Below are 18,984 nucleotides of genomic sequence, written 5' to 3'. Positions count from 1 at the left end.
TTTGAGAAAACTCCTGGTGAAATTGGGTCTAATTCTCCTGACCCATTCCACTCTACCTACTAGGCCTTTCCTTCCTTTTGGAACATCCTCCATGGTTCTGAATCTCTATAACTCCTTTGCTTGGTGATGGAGGAGGGGGGGTGCTCACAGACTCTCCCCTCTGTGTGATAAATGTCCACTGTAGAGTTTATGGCACAGGTTCAGAGCTGCCTCTGGTTTGGAGTTGGAAATTGTGAAGTTTTGAAGAGTTTAAACCTACTATTCTAGAGAATGTGTAAGGGAAGCTAGTGTATGTTGGATGGATGGCTCTTAACTTTGGTAAATAACATAAAACAAATGTCCATATAAGGCTGTTTCTCCTGACATGCAGTATGACAATGCTGAAGATTTTTGAAGGTTTTTTTTTGTGTGTGTGTGTGTGCTGTACAAAGCACTCCAACTACGATTTTTTTAATCTTTGCTCTAGCTCTGTGTAAGGTAGGTATTTTCTAATTCCCCTTTCATGATTTCACTTTTACCTCACTTGCAGAACACCTCACTTATTTTGTAATTATTTGATACATTAGTTGTAATAATTTGTTTAAAATGAAAGAATTACAAAAGGAAGCCTTGGATCCAAGCAGACCTGGCTGTGATTCTTGTCTCCTAATGACATGTGTCCCATGGCCCTGAGCAGGCATCTTAAATGGCTGTGAAGTCTGAGCAATAGCAGCATTGTCCTTGTGTGGTTGTTTGGGGGTTTAAAGGTGTCACTATGGACAGGAGTTGATGCGGTGCTTGAATGAAGTCAGTGCTCATGTGTGTTAGATCATGTTCTTGTTGTTCTGTAACATAAGATACAAGAGAGTATGTGCCACGTTGCCAAGGATGGTCTGATGTCATTGTTAATAATGGCCCCTTTTGCATTCATCTCTCCCAATTTGCGAAGAGTCCAGAAATGGTGACTAGGTTCAGTGGTGGCCTAAGGCTGGGGGTGGTGGTGGTGAAAATGAAGGTACAGAGGTGGCTGTGGTTTGGGAAAAGAAATGCCAGAGATTCCTTGTAGTGAAGGAACTGTCAGCATCATGGCTGTGGGATGGATATATGAATTGACATAGATGAAAAATTGAATAAGACTAAACATGTGCACAGAGGAGTGCAAGCTGCTCTTAGAGACCCTGAAAACAATTTCTCCATGGACTCATGTCTGTACTTGGTTGTGATATTGCACTACTGTTTGTGGAGATGTTAGTGTTTGAGAAACTGGGTAAAAACCAAGATCTCTCTATTATAGCTCCATGTGAATATCCAAGGAACTAAGAATAAATGGTTTAATCAGAGAAGGTACAACAGTTTGGAGTGGTGTATGGTCTTCTCAGTAAGAAGGCTAATTGTTCATCCTGAGCTGAGCCACTTTCTGTACTGAAGCACCAGTGCCTCCTTCAAGAGTTTTCTTTCCTTGGTTCTTTTTTCTTCACACATCTTCTCCTTGGCATCTTTTGTTTATTTTTTCATTTGTTCAATAGCATTTGATTGAGGTAACCAGATACCAGGCTTGAGATCTCAGAGCAAGTGAGAGTTAGAACCATTTGCCAACTTATTGTCTATTTCTTCCACCATAGTAAACACTTCGTGAAGCCAGAGACTTAAGTTTTAAAAATATTTTGTATCCCTAATGCCTAGGACAAACCAGGTCCTTAAGCATATTTTCTAGGTGAATAACTAAGTGGAACACTAAAGATGGCAACTAAGGTTTGCGTCTGGTTATCCTTCTTACCCTTAGCACATTGCTTGTGCACTCAAGGTGATCAGTAAGTGTTGCTTGCTTCAGAGATGCCCAGCCATTGAGCTTTTCTGGGCCACACTGCCTTCTACAAAGTAAAACACACCAGAATCACATAATGTAGTTAAAAAGGATCACAAAAAATTCCATAATCTTGTATTGGGTCACAGTCATAGCTGTCCCAGGCTGGCCGAGGGTCGGAAGCCCTGCTTGGTGGGAGTTTTGTCGTTGGATCTCTGTGACTGTATAATAGACTACAACTGTTGCTGATGTGTCCACAGCACGTCTGCACTCAGGCTGGTGCCTGGAACGTAAATGAAAGCTTGTCAATAATCTTATTGATTGAGTAACTCAGAATGGGAGACTGAGGCTCACAGGTGCTCAGTGACTTAAGAATGGTCCGAAGGCCAGGAGGCAGCTGAGCTGGCGGCTTCACCTTGTCTTTCTAATTCTCAATTCATTGTAGTTTGTGAGTGTCAAACTGGTTGTAACTGGGGTGTCTCATCTGGCCATAGCCTCTCTGTTATCTGCTGCCTACTTCTTCATTTGAGGTCCATGTTGTGGTGCAAAATCTCCTGAGTGACAGGTGGGCAGGATAGGGTGAGTTGTCGACACACACACTTCCCAGAGGACAGCATCTCCTCCAAACACTGTAGCAACAGGGGGCATTGTCAGATTAACCCAGCAGAAAGTAATGCTACCTTTTGGCCACCATTGACTTTGTCAGACAATAATGCCACTCAGTTTGAAAGACTCCACTGGGAAGTTGCAGACTTTTAAAACTAATTTGGTGTTTATTCAACTTTGCAATCACTTCTATGTACTATCTGTGTTTCACACACCGTGAAACGGCACTACACTGTGCAATTGAATTAGTTGTACAGTGACTCAAAGGCATTAAACAATGACTTTGATATTTTAAGTACTGACTAGGAGGGATTTTTTAATTCCTTCCTCATAATGAAAGCAGCAACAGAAAAAAAAAAACCAGTTACACAACCCTAGAACACTTATTCTCTTTTCTATTCTGGGTGGACCCCACTGAGACAGAAAAGAAAAAAGAAAAAAAAAACCAACACAAAACAACAAAACCCTCCGAGCATTTAGTTTGCTTAATGGCAGAAGAAAAATTAAACAAGCATAGACGTGCAACCTTAATGACACCCAGCAACACTAGAATAACAGTTCCCGGCTTCTAAAACCTGTTATTTAATATAATGGGTAAATCTTGTGGGAGCTTTTCAGGTGGTGCTGAGTCTGAAAAAGCAGGGATGTGGTGAGGAGGGGTGGGGGCAGAGGCAGGGCAAGTGCCTCCCTGCTACTCATTTGGTGAGGAGGGTCTCGACCTAGGACCCAGAAGGAGTCCCTGAGGCTGTGGCTCTAAGATAGCCTGGGGAAGCTGGACCTGGTCGTGTGTCGTCAGCTCTGCCAGGAGAAGACGAAGCTTTACACATACGGTCTTTCTGAAAATGTACTGACAGAAAGAAAGAAGGGCGGGGGGGGGGGGGGCGCTGAACAAAAGCCACGGCATGTGAATTAGTGCCTTGGAACCCTGAGCAGTAACTGGGAATAGTTCAGGCCAAAGCACCTAAGTGGTGATTCACATCTGACAATAAATACATGAATAGCTGTTGAAAGCTTGTTTGATTTCCACAAAGAGGTTTAAACAAACATTCGTTTGTTCATTAGTCTTAAACAGCACTTTTATGGCAGAGGATGCATTAAACCTAACATACGTTTGCAACCAAGATATTTGGTGGTTTTAAAGATGAAGACACAAAGCCATGCATATCGTTTATGCAGAGCGGCCTTGAACTACCTGTAATGGAGTGAGATACAGTTATTATGTATTGATGCTGTGAATCTTCATCCGGCAGGAGAAAGCAAGCAGGGAAGAAGGAAGGCCATGTCTTCAGAGATAAAGACTTAGAGGGGCCCTTTCCGCAAGTGGGATTGAGTTTGCATAAACTCATTTTGTAGTCGTTTTCGTTGTTGCATAATTTTTAAAAAAGCAAGTGCCTTAAATCTGTTCCCTGAGGTAATTTATGCTAAATGCACGTCGCACCACCATAAATTCCTTGCTTACGGCAGTCTCTGTTGGGGTATCAGGTCGGTCTAGGTGACTGTGCAAATGGCCACTTCAAAATTTTTAGGGTAATTGCCTCTATAAGTCGTGTAGCATGGGCCCTGTCAGGAAATCTCTAATTGCTGCTGAAGCCTCTGCTCCCTCTCCCCTCGTCCCCTCCTGCACATCTTTGTAGTGGGAACTGTTCTCTCTTGCAGGATGCTATGGGGTCTGTCATCTTCTGAGGCACCTCGGCTTCATCACTATCACAACCTTTGCTTATGAAAGCGACATGAGGCCCAGAAGATGGCTCAGTTGAGCCTAGTATTGTCCCTCTCCAGTCTCCACCCTTGCCCATGAAAACAGCAGTTGCGAGAAGATAGGCCATGATGAAGTGTTGTGGGATATTTTGATCGTGCTCTGGCACTCTGGAGACTGCCAATAAAGTTGAACCTTGAATCAGAGGGTGGAGTCAACATTCAGCTGGCCAGAATTAACCATAGAGGTTTTGGCAGGCCCAGATTAGGATAGAGAGACACAGGAAAGAATAGGGAGGGGCTTAGAATGATTCAAAGGTCTTTTCAATCTGGAAATGTGAAGAGGCAGGGTCAGATCCTCCGTCCTTGGATCTATCAGGTTTTTACCCCAATATCTCACTCCTGAGTCTTATTTAATAATAGAACAACATAAGTAATTTCTTCATCTGGCACTTCAATAATGGGGTTGAAGGGAGAACAAAAAAATAAACGACTCATTTCTTTCAAGCATTTTTTTTTTTTAATACTGGGGTTGTTATTGGTTTTTACCACAATGCTATGAGCAACTTCTAGTTCTTCTCACCTCATAGGTATGGACATGGAGCCCGACAAGAAAGGATGCCTTTGGTTTTGTATGTTAGACTCATGGCCAGCAGCTTCTATTGATGTTTCCACCTATGGGAATTTTTCATTAAAATGCATCCTAAAATATGTTAAATACTGAACTCCTAAAGCCAATTTGTTAATTATCTTGCCGAAAATATGCTTCAAATATATCACAGTTGACATCATATGTCACTGATAGTTGAGTGAAATGGTAACACTTAAATCAATACATGTTTTAAATTTATTTTGCTTATTATAGTTGTCATAACATTTTGACATGGAGGGCTGACATGTCAACAATGCCGTTATCAAGAAGTAAAGCAATGGCATCAAACTGTCTCCCCAGCCCTGTTACTGTTTCAGGGTAAAGTGGGCCCAGGGGGGAAATTGAGCACAATCTCCAAGGAAACATCTACTTAGGAATCAACACAGGTCATCACTGAATCCTGAGCTCAGAGCAAAAGCCAAGGGAGAGAAGACCTCACACAGATTAGTTACCTTCTCTCCCCAAAGACAGAACTGCAGAAAGAGTTCCAATGTATAGGATAGCCTCTGTGTGCCAGCCCTGGGCAGTGCTCTGTGTGGCTTGCTTCATGTCTTCCTCAGAGGTGAAGGAAGTACTTTATCCCGGATGTACAGATGAGACAACAGAGGCTCCCAAAGCAGAAGCAACATGTATAAGGTCATAAACTTAGTGCAAAGCCATGCCTAGGTGTGACTGGAGGGCTCGCCCCTTCAGTGCCTGTTTTTACCCTTAGACTCCAGGACCACCCACCGTGATTCATGTAGTTTATGACTGAAGTTGATCCAGCATCATCTTGATGTCCCTCCTAGAGTTCTCCCTTGTTCCCAGGCCTCTCCTATCTTTTCCTGTTGGATATTGATGCAGTATGATACAGATGTGAGCAGAGGGCTGGCTTTTACTGAATGCTTCACACACTTAGAGAGTTGGTTATTTTTCTCCTAGCTGTTATCAAGTACCTGCAAAGAGACAATGTAAGGAAGAAAGGATCTGCTTGGGGTTGTTGTTTGAGGAGGTACAGTCTAACACAGTGGGGGAAGCGTGTGCAGGAGTTGTAGGACAGCTGGTCACATGACATCTGAAATCAGGAAGTAGGGAGCCCACAGGAAGTGGGGTCAGGTTGTTAAACTAAAGGCCTGCCTCCCAGTAATCTATTTCTTCCAGTGAGCCTCTACCTCCTAAAGATTCCACACCTTTCTACTCTACCGCCAGCAGTGGGAACCCATGTCAAACAGGTGAGCCTGTGGGGGAGTTTTACAATTCAACACAACAGAAACTAAGCACTATTTGTCTCCAAGCAGTAGAGATTGAAGGCAGGTTAAAAGCAAACAGGGAGATACAGAGTTTTGTTTTTTGTTTTTTTGAATTTAGGATATCAAATTTTTTTTTGCCCCTCAGAGGCTCAAAGCAATTTTGACCATGTTTGAACAAAACACCAAAGTAGTGAGTTGGAATCCTCCGTAGAGCTGTATTTCCCATGCTAATGAAAAGCCAGTGTTGAGCTCCTGGTCTAGGGCGATCTGATGCGATCTATATGTGAATCCTCATTTGGTACTGAGTGGGTGTTTAATCGGTACTTGTTGGATGTGTTTGCTCATCCACAGCTTCAGACTGGCAGCTGCTTCTTGTCTTAGGTCCCATCTTCAACTGTCTATAGGCTTGCAAGTCACATAAGGGTCTATACTGAAGCCGTTATAGTTGACCTTAGACATGAAAAGGCAGCCGCTGTTTCCGGCAGCATCTGTTTAGTTCTGTTCTTATAAAGAAGACTCCCAGGTAGGCATTGCGGCCAAAGTAGAATAGAGAAAGGAGAGCGATAGTCATCAGTCAACCAAGTAGAGGATTGCCTAATTATCCTGTTTCTCCATCTTAGGAAGTATTAAATGTTTTGGCTACCCAAAATAGGACAACTTGACCTATATTGAGAAATCTGTGACAGCTTTTTTTTTTTTTTTGGAGAAATGCTGTTTGAGCTGAGCTAGGAAGAATGAATGAAAAAGTCCAGGCATGGTGGCATATGAGCACAACTCCAGCATTTAAGAGTCAAGAGGATCCTCAAAATGAGGCCAACCTGGGATACAAAATAAGACCCTGTCCCAAAAATGCAAGATGAAAAGGGATGAATTAGAATTGAGCAGGGTAAACTGAGCAGGGTAGTAGAGGGACAGTGGTGGTGACCAGAGTGAGAGAGTAGTGGTGAGAATGTTCCAGAAGATGCAGATCACTGGGTTCCAAACAGAAACTGGATGAATTTGTCTACAAGTTTCAGGGTGGAAGAGAACAGAGCAAGATGGGTTTTTATTGTTGTTTGTTTTCTGAGATAGGATCTTGCTATGTAGTTCAACTTGGCCTTGAGCTCCCTATATAGCCCAGGCTAGCCTCCAATTTGCAGTGACTCTCCTGTCTGAACCCTGCCTGCTGAAGTCACAAACATGCACATACCACCATGCCCAGCCACACTCTCTCTCTCTCTCTTTCTCTCTCTCTCTCTCTCTCTCTCTCTCTCTCTCTCTCTCTCTCTCTCTCTCTTTTCTCTCTCTCTCTCTCTCAAACACACACCACACACACACCACACACACACGTGTGTGTGTGTGTGTGGTGTGTGTGTGTGTGTGTGTGTGTGTGTGTGTGTATTAACCACCTAAGACATTTTAGTTGCAACAATAAGAGGTACTTAGTGGCCCAGTAAACAGGAAACTGCAGTGGCAAGGTGGCTTCAGCCATGACTGGGTCACACATGACTCTTTATTTCCTTTTGGTTTTCCAAGCTCTATTTTCCCCTACTATGTTTCTGACCCTCATTCTCGGGTCTATCCAGAAAAGGAGGAATCTTGGTAGACCATATTTCATGGGAGGCTTGAGAGTCACCATTCTTGGGCAATGTTCATCACAACCCTAACTCAAACCCTGCACTGTGTTGAGGAGGAGATGTTTAGTGGGAATGACTTGTTTAGCTTGGCCTGTGATAGATGGTCTATTTCTAATTGCAAGAAAGACACATTCTTCTCCAGAGGCCCAGGCATTAAGAAACCAAGGCTCAGGGCTGTTGGGAATTGTGGAATAGCTGTGGGGAGGGCATGCACCCACTACAAGGCTGAACTGCTGAAATTGGGTCTGGATCATGGGATTTGGGATTTACCAAAACCATAGAGAGTCAAGACAGGATTTTTGGCAGGTCATAATACCATCAGATTGGTTATTTAGGGTCATCATTGTGAATCCTACTCCCATGTGCTCATGGTTTCTAAGAAAAGTCATTTTATTTAATTAAAATAATAACTAGCTTAAGAATAAAAACATAAATTATCTTTTCTAATAATTTTAGCCTATTATTAATAATAACTAATAATAGTAATAAAGTAGCCACTGTGTAAAGAGATTCACAAGTGTTTACCAATTTTCACTATAACCCTGACAGATAGGTCCTGTTATTACCCCATTATTACTGGTAGCAAAACAGATACTGGAAGGTTAAATAATTTGCCCAAGGTAATTGGTAAGCTGGTAAATAGCAAGACCATATCTACGTAAGTCAAAACACTGTATTATTCCAATGAAAACTCTAGGCTACCCTGGGTGTAGGGGACACAGTCATTATTTACCTGCCAAACAACCCTGGGCTCATACCAGGACTCAAAAATCTCAACTGGCAAAATTGGGTAAAGTGTATCATAGTAAAAATAATTGGGGTAAAAAAATATAAAACAGTGTCTTCTGAATGGGGCAAGACCACCACATTCATAAACTCACAGCAGCTGTGGTTGCCTGCACAAGACCTGTACAAGATAAAGCCAGTCAACATTCTTGCAAAGAATGGGGATGGGCTCATGAGGCCCCCAGCCCTAACTGATGAGCTATTTACAGTGAATGGCTTCTGGAGAAAGGAGGAGTCAGTTTACTTTAAGGGTATGGCTCTTGGTAGGACTATGGCACTTCACTGGATAGGCTTACACTCATGAGTATTTGGGTAGGACAATTGGACTTGATGATCATTAAAAATAAAAAAAAGAGGACATGACGTTGGATGTGGGTGGGGAAGTAAGTGTTGATCTTAGGGTTGATCTTGGAGGAGACAGGGAGAGGAGTTGTAGCATGAACCTTAAAAGGTCTTATTAATAAAAACAAACCTGAGCCAGGTATCGGGTTAAAGCTGGAAGATCAGAGAAACAGAACAGGCCACAGCTATCTCAACTTGCCAGTTCCTCAGCTGAGTCCTCATCCAAATGGATCTCAGCTGAACTGCTGCTCAAAAGCCTAAAAGCTTAACCAGCTAGTTCCTGGTTTTCACACCTTATATACCTTTCTGCTTTCTGCCATCACTTCCTGGGATTAAAGGCTCCCTTCGTGGGATAAAGGCATGAGTCACCATGCCTGGCTGTTTCCAGTGTGACTTTAAACTCACAGAGTCTGGATGGATCTCTGCCTCCAGAAGGCTAGGATTAAAGGTGTGAGTGCCACCATTTTCTGGCCTTTATGTCTGTCCAGGGGCTGTTCTGTTCTCTGACCCCAGATAAATTTATTAGGGTGCATGATATATTTCGGGGAACATAATATCACCACAAGGAGTGGCAGGTGAATATGACCAAAATACATTGTATGAAATTCTCAAAAATTAATAAATGTATTATATTAAAATATACTAACATAAAATTTGCTATTTTAAGAGTTTTTGAATATGTAACTGATATTGATTATATTTGCAGTCACTATTTACAATCTTTTTAATGACCTCAAGCAGTGCATCCGTAAGCATTAAGCAGCAATTCTGCATTTTATCCTCCACTTGGCTCCTAGTCACCTCTAACTACTTTCTGTCTCTCCGAGTTTTCCAATTCTGCATATTTTCTATAAAGAATCATAGTATTTTTTTTCTGTCTGGCTCATTTTATGTATGCTGTACATTCAAAGCTCTTTATACTGTGGCATGTATCAGAATTTCATTCCTTTTTCAAGGCTAAATAATCTACCACAAAGTTGACAAAACCATTTTTGCTAACACAGTGATTACAAAATATTTGAAATTCAATAATTAAAATTTAAATGGCATACTACCAAGCCTGATGATCTGAGTTTGATCCCTAGACCCACTAGATGGAAGGAAGAACTGAGTCCGCAAGAAGTTATCCTGTGACCTCCACACTTGTGACATGGCACATGTGTGTACTCATGTGCACACACATAGAATATATGTGTAAAGTATTTTTTCAATGCTAAAAACATTTTAAGTAAGGAGTATATCCTGTAGTGTTCTACTATTTTCATAATACCTCTAAATCTTAAAATCTATAACACTGTTTCCCTGATTGCAGTAGCCTGTCCAACTTAGAGAGCCCTGGTGGTTGCAAGCGTAACCTCTCTGATCTTGGTGGGCAAGGTCTTAGAGAATTATAGTGAACCTCCATAAGAAAATTGTTCCTATAATCTTTCTTGCCATCACCTATTAACACCATGCCTTATATACTAAGTGCTTAATGCCTATCTGGGTTTAAGTTTAAATTAATACTAGCAAAACTGTATCAAGTATTTGCAATATACGCGAGGCACTATGCTAGCAGACAGATACCATAGAGAGCACAAGTGAGGCTTCTGGTGTCTTGGAGACCCTTCACCCTGCAGAGTAGCAGTAATGATGACAAGAGTTGGTGGTCTTAAAAAATACTACCCATGCTTTCCAGTTTCATAGCCTTTTGTCTCCAAAGAATGTTTACATATGCGAACTTATTTAGTGCCCCCAATGTTTGACATTCATTTACATTTTAAAACTAATGGCATTTTTAAAAGTAGGTATGAAATAGAACTGATTTGGAAAAGCATATAAGTTGATGGTAAGATTTTTAAGGTTTGATTTTTATGGGGTGGAAAATGACGAATGCATTCCTTCAGAGGAAATAATGCATTTATATCTAAAAATGGTTGTCATAAAGACTTCTATTCTAAGCCCAGGTGGGAGATGTGTAGTTCTCCTCATGCTGTTTTATGACCCTGAATCTGATAGCCCAGAATTGAAGTTAAAAGGTGTCTTCAAACAAGAGGTCCGGAGCACATTTCTCTAGTCAGTACTGAATGTTCCTGAGCAGTGGTGGTTAGCTGGGAAGGCTCTTACAGTCTCAGCATTTCTCAGTGGGTTTTCTGAGTTCACCAGACTTCCTGTCACCCAAAGCTGATCCACACGCTTGGTTGTCAACAGTGTCCTAGTACAGAAGAGGGTAAGTAAATACGAGCTGCCAGATAGACCTCAAAAGCTTTCTATCTTGGTGTGGAGTTGAAAGGGCCGGCCACCAGCTTCATTTGTTACAAGCCCTTCCACTATGGAGGCCACAGAGAGCAGAAGCATGGAAAGAACGGACATTTGGTCAGAAGTGGCTCGGAGGAGATGGGGCCTCTCAGAGGTTTCTGCTAAACATTTAGTCCTGCCATTGTCACGTAAGGAGTGAAGGGCCACAGGCAGCAGGGGCAGTATCACTTGAAGGATCCAGATACTCATCATGGCTATCAAGGTACCTTTTGTCAAGCATTTGAAAAGAAAACCTACTGCATTTGGACGGACAATCCCACCTAAGAAAATGGTGCAGCATGTGGAGAAGACTCTTGGTGTGGGAGGAAATTCCAGTTCAGTCTGGTTTACAGAAGCTTCAACCACAATGTCTTTTCAAAAGGATATCAAGATTCAAACGTTACATCATCTCAAGAGCCTCTCATTGGCTGATAGGCTGGAGTCTGGTTCTCTTTATCCAGCTGTTTCCCAGTCTGGATGGTGCCTATACTGACTGCGGGAAGACAATTCCCTGTCACGTGCTGGCACTCAGCATTTGGGCAGAAAGCACTTCAGGGGGGCTTCTTTCTGTAAATCATTCATCCCAATTTAAGTTTTTTATGCTTATAGTGTCAAAAAAAGTTATTCCAAATGGCTTTGTTGCTATGTAATTGCAAAAACAGCATCACTGAGAGAAATCATTCAATAAAAGCCTTTGAAAAAAATAGCCTCAAGTCATTATACGATCACCTTCCCCACACCTCAGTCTTCTCTCTTCTAGCCACACTTCTGGGTTCTGGATCAGCATTTGTGGCAGATTATGTACTTTGCCCTGTCATTATTGATGGATATTAAAATTGCAGGCTTTATAAATAAGCAACCAGTTAGAAAAGACTGAAGTAACCTTCTAGGGCTGCCAAAGAGTAAGTATTTTGGTGAATAGTGACAATTTGAGTATTTTCCACTTTACCTAAGAAATGACATTAATTTAGCTAACGATTTCAAAAGCATATCACACTGGATTCCATACAATCTTCCCACAGGATAACCAGGTAGACACCCAGATAGTCATTGTGGGTTAGACACAAGAGCGTGGAAGTTGTAGGAGTGAGGGAGTTAGCTTGACTTTATATTGACTTTGCTTTCTTCTAAGGCTGCTATAGGACATACATGTTATCCAGTTTCAAAGCTAAATTCATCTTTATTTCAAGAATTTTTTTTTTTTTTTTTTTTTCGAGACAGGGTTTCTCTGTGTAGCTTTGCGCCTTTCCTGGAACTCGCTTTGGAGACCAGGCTGGCCTCGAACTCACAGAGATCCGCCTGGCTCTGCCTCCCGAGTGCTGGGATTAAAGGCGTGCGCCACCACCGCCCGGCTATTTCAAGAATTTTTGTTTTACATGATGTTCTTTGAGGTTGATGAAGACAACTCCAGGAATCGAAAAGCCAGATCAGAAGTGATAGATCTGGGGGCAGGAAGAGTGTCCAGCACAGAGAAACACAAAGATCAGGGTATGTGCCCTATGATCTCACATCTTTTGGCAGAAGGGATGATGGCTGAGATAGAATGGACCAAACACATTAGGAAGCAACCAGCTACATCTTGGGTTATCAGTCATGAGGTGCTTTTAGTTTCCCTGGAAACAACTGTAAGACTTGGACTCATCAATAGGATTTGGTTTCCCAAACTATGAAGTGGAAAGTGCAAGAGTGAAACCCCAATGGCTCATCTGTAGAAGAGACAAGAAGATGCCCAGAGCGGAGCAACTAGATAGAGAGAATGAGCCATCACCTTATTCTCTTGCACACAGGGACTCGCCTTTTAGTGGATTATTGGTGGATGGCTCAGAATGACAGTCTTGAATACAATAAAATAATTATCTTTGTAAGGGCTAAGCTTGCATATTCTTACCTGGCTTAACAATATTCCCTTGTTATTTATGACAATTACAGCTGTTTTCTCTCTTTCTTTAGATGAGAAAATAAACTTTTATTTCAAAATAAGATAATTTTAAATAATGGAAAATAGGAAAGAAACATGAGCAGGCATACTGTATGAGAAGTTGGGATACTGTGCGAGTCCCCTGGCTCTAGGGACCCACTGTGTGTTTTTAACTCTCAAATCAAAACACAGTTAGGTTTCACACTCTGCTGATAAATGTACTTGGATATCCTACAAACATTTTCAGTTCAGTACAGCCCTTTTGTGTCTCAGCTTTGAGATTTTTTGACTTCATTCCTGGCTCAGATCAGTCCTAGCATCATCTCTACAAAGCCCGATCTGGCATAGAACTTGCAGTGCTGGGGTGACAGGTGGGCATTCACACCTAATCAACACCATCTTACACCAGGAATACTGAAAGCCTTCTAGGTAGCGTGATGTGACAACCATTTTGTGGAAGGTAGGAGCCCTTTAGCCCAAAGCTCAGGATTATCAGTCACACTGAAAAGAAGAATGAAAACAAACCAGCCTACGGCTGTGTATTTGGTTCTGATTCAGAAACCACCATCTTTCAATGATCCGCACTATAAGGGAGGCTCCTCCTGAAGTAGACCCCGAGGATGGGTCTAGGCAGTGTCCTACCCTTGCCAGGAATGGCAGGGGACACATGGGCGTAAGAATGGAGTCAAGCAGTGATGTGGTCTCCAAAAGGGGTGACTTGAGGGTCAAGACCTTTGTACCCTTACAGTGGGTGGTCACACCATATGTGGTCTTAGTGGGTATATCATAGATTTCCCCCTAAGGAATGCCTAAGAAATCACCTTAAAGGGGTACAAATTTATTTCTACTCAAGGTTTCAGAGGTTTTAGTTATAGCTGTCTCTTATTTCTGAGTTGGTGGTAAGGCAGAACAACAGAGCCATCATGGGAGGGCATGGCAGAGCAAAACAGCTTGCCTCGTAATGGACCTGAGAGAGATGGGGGAAAAAGGACATTTCAAAGTCATATCCCCAGTAACTGCTTCCTCCAATTAAGTCCTATCTCCTAAAGTTCAGTCACCTCCATTTATAGCACCACCGGTTGGGGAACCAAGCCTTCCACCTATTAGCCTTTAGAGGACATTTCAAATCCAAATTGGCCATGACCTTAGGTTAGGCGGCTCTCTAAGGTAAGTCCTAGTAAGGGACTCAGTTGACAGCTATAAATGGTCAAGCCTTGTGGCAGCCACAGTAGCTGTGGGTAGTGCACTGCAACATCTACCACAGTTCTGATCAAGGGTCCCAGCAAAATTCTATGATCATTCCAAATGTAAGAGCTTTCTGTCCTTTGAAAAATTGTCAAAGTAAATTCAGGGCAATAAAAACTTCAAAGGACTCTCACTGGCCCAGAGCGATGGCAGATTTTTCAAAAATATCATAAGGTGAGATTCTTATTCTGAATTTAACTACTTCAATTGCAAACAAATGGTTTTATCCTGAAAGAGATAGTTGTTAGCCCACAGGGACCTCTGTTTTTGTTAATCTGGATTGTGGCAGGGCACAGAGGTAGGACAGTTGCCTCCATTACACTCTGCTTGAAGGAATGATTGATTTCACTTTTACTACCCCAGCCAGAGCCTTCATTCTTAGAGAGTAAGATAAAGGGTGCATTCTAGATCTTTCTGGGTAAGATAGGTAGAATCTGCTGCCAAGTACAGAAGCATTAGAGCTTCGAAATGGAATCTAAATTCTGATTGTGGGTTTGGAACAATGCCTTATATGGCGTTGCTGTTCAGAGCTACTGCGGGTTCATCATGGCATTGCCTGGGATAATCAGGGGTTGTCTGAGATTCGGGAGGTGAAGCAAGAAGATATGTGTGCCTAATGTTGAAGAAAAGCATTTTTATGTCTGCTAACATTTATGGTGTCCGATTGAGTGGGTTAGCAAAATAAAGACAGATGGCAGCAGATTAATGCGAGTGCTCACAATACCTACAATATTGCACCCACTCCAGCTGAGGCTCTCCAGCTCAGCTTCCTCCACGACTCACAGTCAAATGTCACTTAGTGACCCTGAAGAGACGAGCAATTTATGATGGATCAGGAATCAGGATTAAGCATACATTTATCATGGAATGAGGAATCAGAAACTTCATTTAATGTGTAACTGTGATGTTTGTCTGGGACCTGGTGGATCATTACTTTGCAATCACTCCTTGTGTTAGGAAGCAGGAATTGATTAGCCCAGGGTCATTAAGTCCATCCCCTGCCTCCAGGCCGTACAGTTTGTGTAAATGGTTCCAGCTGGATGGGTCTTTATGCTGTTCTTAAGGAGCTCCCGAAGAGGAAATTACGAGATATCCCCAGAAGAGTGCACATTGTGAGGGTCACACAGCCTTCGGAGCCAACACGTTCTTTGTCATGTTTAAGGTTGTCCCGAAAGCTAGGTGCTCTTATCAGTTGATACTCAGTAGAGAAGAACATGGGGTAACCGTTCTTTGACTTCATTTTTACCGACACAAGGGGAAAATACAACTACGTCTGTTGACATTCTTCATGAGGCTGTTGGGAAGATCAAAGAAGATGGGGTTGGGGAGATGGCTTAAGGGTAAGAGCGCTTGCTGTACAGGCATGAACACCAGAGTTCAAATCCCCAGCACACATTGTTCAAGGTTAGTTGTGGCTGAACACTCATCTGTCACTCCAGTGCCGTGTGTATGTGTGTGTCTCTGTGTGTGTGGTGGGTGGGGGGTGCTGGAGACAGGAGAATAGTTGGAATTTGCAGGCCACCATTGGTTTAGTGAAAGAGACACTGTCTCAAGGGAATAAGACAGAGAATTATAGAATAAGCCACCAATGTTCTTCTCTGGCCTCAGCACATGCATGCACACACATGTACACATACAAGTAAGAAGACAATGATAGGCAAAGAACCATCATGCTTTTATGTTAGATTGAGACTTAGTAATGCCAGGAAACACACTGAGATCAGCTAGACACAATTAAGCGCTGATCTGGAAAAGAAGAAGCAGTGTGGTAAAGAGTGGAAAAGCCTCAGTGAATTAGCTTGAGAGGACAGGTTGAAGATGGAGTCTGTGATGACTGAGGTTGAACGCATGAAGCACTTGACAGGGTTATGTTCAAGTCCATTTTTCCTCATCACAGTGGGATACTGACTGTTGCTATGCACGGTGGGTGTCATGATTGTCTTTGCTGGGTGTAAGTGCTATTTCCTCTAATTTTTCTTTCCTAGCTCTACGATCAGTACAAACTATTTGGTTCCTGGCTGAATCCAATAACTCGCAGGAATAGTGTGAGTTTGGTGTTGAACCAGAAACCCACCCACTCACTGCACATGTGTTTCCGTATCACACAATGAAAAATACATTGCAGTTTCAAGCCTCTGATAAATGATGGTAAATTTTTCCCAACCCTGGAATTTTTCTAATGTCTGATAAATGTCTTTCATAATTCACCGAAGCTTTTTTGAGTATAAGAGCACATCCATTATAGAGCCGAGATATGAGCGTTGCCTGTATTCTGCCTCTGACAGGACCCACCTCTGCTTTGCTGACATTTAAGCTGAGCCGTTTTATTGTCACTGCCCAATGGGCTACGCTGATACCCTGAAAGAGTTGTGACCCTCTTTCCCTTGATACTTGGGCACAATTTGTCCTGTCTCTTTCACCCTTGGAGAGCTCCACAGCTGGTCTGTAGGATAGCCAATATCATTTTTATGATAAATGAAGGCTTTTCTTAAAGTACAGTATCTCTCCCGCCGTCGTCGTGAGTGGAATGCCTCCTCCAAGGGCTGTAAAGTTCCTAGTTGTAGCTATGACTCGGTCGTTTCTGCTCCCTGATTTTTTTCCCTTTTTTGTCTTTTCTAAAGTTTGGGTTTATTTCTTTCCTACATTTTCTATTTGATTCCTGAGGCTTCCTAGCAGTTTGCTTTGTTGTGGTCCATGTCTCTCAGGAACTTAAAAAAAAAAAAATAAAGCGTTATTTTTGTCTTTTGGTAGTGAGTGGGGGCTTAAATAAAGAGCACATTGTGAAGATTGAAAATAATGTAATATAATCTGTAACATTTGCAACAGTGTCTTATGGAACTTCTGCCGCCAAGAGCAGCCTTTATTCCGCCAAATCCCGCAGCAATCCTATGTTGTAGATGTTAGAAAGGGCAGGAAATGGAGGGTTAAATGGAGTAGGTGCTTTGTCTGTTTTCATATATTCAGCAGGTGACAGGGCCAGAATTCAAAGTCACGTTCTCTGATTATTTATCTCATGTCTTTTCAACTAGACCACAGTGTTTATCACCAACTAGAACTTCTAATGATATTTATTTGACACACATTTAACAACACACATAACAGTTACAGCCTGCCTTGTCATTAGGTACCCATGGTAACGTACATAAATGAACAGAATAAGCGTGTTTTAAGCACAGCCAAAGCCTGCATTTGTGGGGTGATGGGGGTGAGCAGAGGAGAGGGGAAAAGAGGCTGAGTTTCTGGATGATAGTCCACTCTGTAGACACCTGTGGAAGGTTCTGTCCTAACTCCAGCCAGGCCTGAGACCTTTGGCTGGTACAGTGAACAAACCAGAGGGTGGAGAATGGGAATCCGTTCACTTTTATTTCACGCAGTTGCTTGCTTTGTGGGGGTGGGGAGTTGCATTTTCTGATTCTAGAAATGAAAGAGAAAGTAGGTGCCTCTGAGAATATTTTTGAATTTATTTTTTAGTGGTTGGTGGGTGGCTAAGGGGACAAGCATGTGTCTGTGATTATTTCGTGTGCCAACTGGTCTGGTAGTGTTTAGATATTCGGCCAACTATCAATCGGGATTTGTCTGTATTTTTGGATGAAATTAACATTTAAGTAAGTATGCTGAGTAAAGAGAGTTGTCCTCCCTAGCATGGGTGGCTCTTGAGGTGTTGGGAACAGTTACCCAAGATCTGTGTGTTGGAATCAAGTCCTCAAAGCAAGAGTGCTGATAGGTTGGATCTTGTAGAGGTGATTGGGTCACAAAGGAATAAAGGATCATCACAGGAGGGAAGTAGTTATCATGAGAATGGGTTTGTTATGAAATCAGTTGGCCTCACTCAGCTTCTCTCTTGCCGTGATGCACCATCTGCCACGCTAGGATGTGGTAAGCAAGTCCCCGCCAGATACAGCCTCTCCGGATTGGCCATTCCAACCATCAGAACTATAGGAAGCAAGTATATGTTTCTTAAGAATCAAGGTAGCTTACCCAATCATATGACATAAAAGAAACAAAAACCCTGACTTTCCCACTAGTAAGAAGGGACTCCTGTACTCTGACATTGGAGCTGCAATGTTCCCCTTGTGCCTAAAAAGTGAACGGATCAAGGCTCAAGTAACAGCATCCAGACACAAGTTATTTTCAGGAATATATGTGTGTGTATATATATATATATATATATATATATATATATATATATATATATATGATATATATATATCATATATATATATATCTCCCTCTAACACCATATATATATATATGATGTTAGAGGGAGGAAAGGGAAAGGATAATGAGTGATTATCCTACAATCTCAAAAACAAAACATTCTGAAGATCCAGGTGTTCCTATGAACAAGGTCCTGGATGCATTTTTTAAAGTGTATTATATGACTAAGTTGCTTATTTAGTTTTTCAGTTCATTAAATCAGACCTAAAACCATATTTTAATTCCTCTTGTTTATTTTATGGTTTCAAACTACTTGGTTTTATTTTCAGTATTATTGAGCACACTCAAATCCAAATATATGAAGAAGGAATTATCCTGGTAAAAGCTAAAAACATCAATCAAAATGTAATATTTGTGATATTTTAAACTGATTTTTATTAGCCATTGCTATTAATTTGCTTTCTGATTCAAAATAAATATTCATTTTCAGACCTAAAAATAACTGAATGGAAATATTAGTTCTTCTGGGGTCTCATCCTTGCTGGATTTTCAACTAGAATTTCACCATTGGCTCATATAAACCAATGCCTCTGTCTTCCTCCTCTCCTCCATGAAAACATAACATTCCCTCTTGGGTTCTTCAGATCATGGCACCTGCTTGCTGAGACTTGGATTCT

Source organism: Peromyscus californicus, unplaced genomic scaffold, assembly GCF_007827085.1.
Source record: "Peromyscus californicus insignis strain IS unplaced genomic scaffold, ASM782708v3 Scaffold_9__1_contigs__length_137607984, whole genome shotgun sequence".
Lineage (NCBI taxonomy): Eukaryota > Metazoa > Chordata > Mammalia > Rodentia > Cricetidae > Peromyscus > Peromyscus californicus.
This window is presented reverse-complemented; position numbering follows the sequence as displayed.